Below are 3,802 nucleotides of genomic sequence, written 5' to 3'. Positions count from 1 at the left end.
CCATGGTGTGGGTCGTCATTGCAGAGTCCGACTTCTTAATTAATGCCTATGCAGATTCAAGGTAATATTGTGTTTTTAGGAGCCCTCGAATCAGGCCAAGGGCCAGAAGAGAGATTTACCTTTCAAGAATTTTCTCTTTGAGGGTTTTATGAGAGTAGGGGAAAGGTAGGGGCTTCTTAAGATGGTATTAACATCATTGCCTTGGTCACAAAGTAGAAAAGGAGAATTAAATCCAAATCCTTTCACTTCTAGACGTTTGCTCTCTAGGGCTTTTCCACATACTCAGAATGTACTTTCTCACCCTCTCCTTGCCATTAAGACCCACTCCAAAGGGTTTTCACCTTCAGGCAGACAAAAGGCTTACATTTGTAAGAGGATACAATTCTGGGATGAATGTTTAAGCCATTAATGTGTAGGTATGTAATCACTTGGAACCCTGTGGCTGATGAGATGCCATCATCAGAGCCTTTTAGAGGTCTCAAGTGACGCTGAAAACAAAATTGGGGATTCATGCCGCATAAGTACTTGGGCTTATTCCTAGCTCTTTTTCTGTGGTGTGTGTGTGTGTGTGTGTGTGTGTGTGTGTGTGTGTGTGTGTGTGTGTATACATGTGTTGCTGTACATAGAATACAATGTTTTGCACATGCAAAGTAAGCTACTCTACCCACTCAATGATACTCCCAAACCTCTCTTGGTATATTCTTGAGGAAGGCAGACATTATGGGGGTATCTAGATAGCTCTGAGACCTGTGAATAGAAGGACTGAGGTGCCCAGGCAACAGCCAAGGAAGTGGGCATGGTTCTCCAACCCCAGACAGAGCATTAGATGATTCTATCCCCATTTGACATCTTGTCTGTTGAGAAATTTCTACTGCTTTCCTTGTTCATTATAGGACTGAAACATCACCTTGATTTATGCAACAGCTTCAAAATCAATTGGTGTGGTGTGGATACTGAGAGTTCAACTCAACAGAGGGTAAAGAACTGGAGAGAAAGAGACAGAGCATGTGTGTCTTACCACCCCCACACTGGAAACGTGTCCTCAGTAGGGTGGACAGAAGGTTCTTAGGGAAGATCCTGGTTCCTGATGCATGTCAAGAGGTAGTTTATAAATTGGGAGGTTATTGAGTTTAGTTTGAATTAGTGCACATCTCAGGTGAGATACCAATACTTGTATACACACCCAGAGGCTAATGCCTCTGTATATAAGGGAAGGGCTTCTTTTATTTGATTACCTTTCTACTTATAAACAATCCTTCTTTTCCTACTCAAAAAGCTCCCTGTTTTTGGAAGGGTATCAGCTTTGAGGGGATATACTCTGCTTTATTACCTTCTTAAGCTAAGATTATGAAAAGATTGGACTGGCATTTTTCTGTTATTTTATTTCCATGCGTCTTAATTATCTGTTGCTACTAAAGAGATCACAACCATGTTTTTCATATTGAAACCATATACGTTCATATTCCTCAGGTTCTACATGTCAGGATTTCTGCAGTAGTATAGCTGGTGGCTATTTGTATTTCCTTGCAACCAAGATGTCAAATGGGGCTGCAGCTATCTGATGTTCTAGCTAAGGTTGAACCGTGCTCCCTCCCTTGGCTGTTGGCTGGGCACCTGTCTTAGGGTTTATTATTACGGTGAAGAAATGCCATAACCACAACAACTCCTATAAGAAAACATTTAATTGAGGGTGGCTTGCTTACAGTTTCTGAGGTTCGGTCTGTTATGATCATGAAGGGGAACATGGCGGCACACAGGCAGATGTGGTGCTGAGGCTGAGAGCACTACATCTTGACTCAGAGGAAACAGGAAGTAGACTGACTATCACACTGAGGGAAGTTTGAGAAAAGGAGACCTCAAAGCCCACTCCCATAGTGACACACTTCTTCCAATGAGGCCACACCTCCTAATAGTGTCATTCCTTTTGGGCCCCATTTTCTTTCAAACTACCACAGCACCTCAGTCCCTCTATCCATAGGTTTCTCTGCAGAGCTATCTAGATGTCCCCATAACTTCTGCCTTCCTAAAGAATGTATCTATAAAGATAGGTTTGGGAATATCATTGAGTTGGTAGAGTAGCTTACCTTGCATGCACAAAATCTTGGATTTTATCTACAGCAACATGTGTGCATGCACACACACATACACCTCTCTCTCTCTCTCTCTCTCTCTCACACACACACACACACACACACACACACACACACACACACACACACACGCACACACACACACACATCACACATCATACCACACCACACCACCCACGAAAAAGAGCTGGGAACAAGTCCAAGTAGATATGATCAAGTCTCATATCTTACCATCATGCTGGAATGTGGCTCACATCAATAATCACAGAACTCAGGAGTCTAAGTGAAAGGGTTACCATCAGTTTGAGGCAGCAGGGTTTGCATAGTGAGTTCCAGGCCAGCCTGTCCTACAATGTGAGACCAGAAAAAGTACAAAAAAAGAAAGAAAATAGAAAGCAAGCAAACAAACAAAATCCCCCAAACTGAATACCCTCATATTCTGATCATGTAAATCAGCCACTAAGTTTAAAGCCTAATGGTATACTCTACAGGATAGAAAGCCAAGTTATAGCTCTTCAAAAGGGGGAAACTAAAGAATTTGGAGACATAATTTTGAAATAATATACCATTTCTAGTAAGAGAACTCAGGTTTTATTGTAGCTTAAGAGGTGTATATGAGAAAATCCGAAACCTGGAATTACAGATGCTTCTTCTATTGAAAGTTCTTGGAGCCTTGGGACCATGGTTATGAGGTGCACATCCAGAATAAAACAGGGCAGCAGAGCTCCCATTTTCTAATCAGAGTGCTCTGAGCCCCACAAGAAATCGTTACCAGCAGTTGTAAAAACACAAAGGTTGCAATCCATGATGTTTACAGTTCTAAGAAAAATCTATGGTGTTCTGGGAGGCCACTGAAGTCGGCTCATTCAGCCTCCATAAAGCTTACAGTGATAGATGGTTGGCCTTGCCCTCTACTGTAAAGTTACAAGAATCATTTCAGGAGCAGCCACTAAACCGTTAATGGTTAATACCTGTTGTGGCAGGGGGAGGCTGAATTTGAAGGCTGGCTAGGGTCAAGCAGGAGCCCCAAACTTTGGTTAAAGGCTTTGTCCTCTCACCAGCAGAAAAAAAAAAAAAAACAAACCAAAAAACCAAGCATTACCTTATTGCATTGGAGATGGCCAATTGACTATGGACTAGATATAACCTATTGACTAGTTTGTCTACAATGAGTTTTTAAGAATGTTGATTAATTACAAGTGCTTAAAAATTGAGAGCTTCCACATAAACATCTAAGTAGAAAAATGGAAGCTGTAACAATAGGAGAACGGAGCTGAAGAGCAGACTCTACCTGCAGATGGATGCTTCCGCCTCCAGCTGATCCTCACCGTGACCTCTGTTCTCACTCCCTGCTTCTCCTATCACCTGCCTCTGCTGGAAAGGCAGTTTGCAACAGAGAGTAGTGGTATCCTTGCTTTACTAACAAAGGACCTGGAACCTTTATCAAGAGTTTTTGTTTGACAGTGGAACTACTTGTCAGAACACTAACCAGACTAGAAACAAGCTCCTCCATGTTGATCCAACAACCTGACAGCTGCGATGTCATCTGCCCCATCTCAAGTTCTCTTTGGAAATGTCCAGGAATCCTCCTCCAGCAACTGAGGGTTTATGATTTAAAAAGGGGGGAGGAGTCTTGGATTGGTTCAGACTATATATGAGCAGAAGAGATTCATGACATTCAAAATGGGTTATATGGCAGCTTTCTCCAGGGT

This window comes from Arvicola amphibius, chromosome 5 (genome assembly GCF_903992535.2).
Source record: "Arvicola amphibius chromosome 5, mArvAmp1.2, whole genome shotgun sequence".
In the NCBI taxonomy this organism is placed as follows: domain Eukaryota; kingdom Metazoa; phylum Chordata; class Mammalia; order Rodentia; family Cricetidae; genus Arvicola; species Arvicola amphibius.
The sequence above is the reverse complement of the archived record's forward strand: the minus strand, read 5'-3'. Positions refer to the sequence as shown.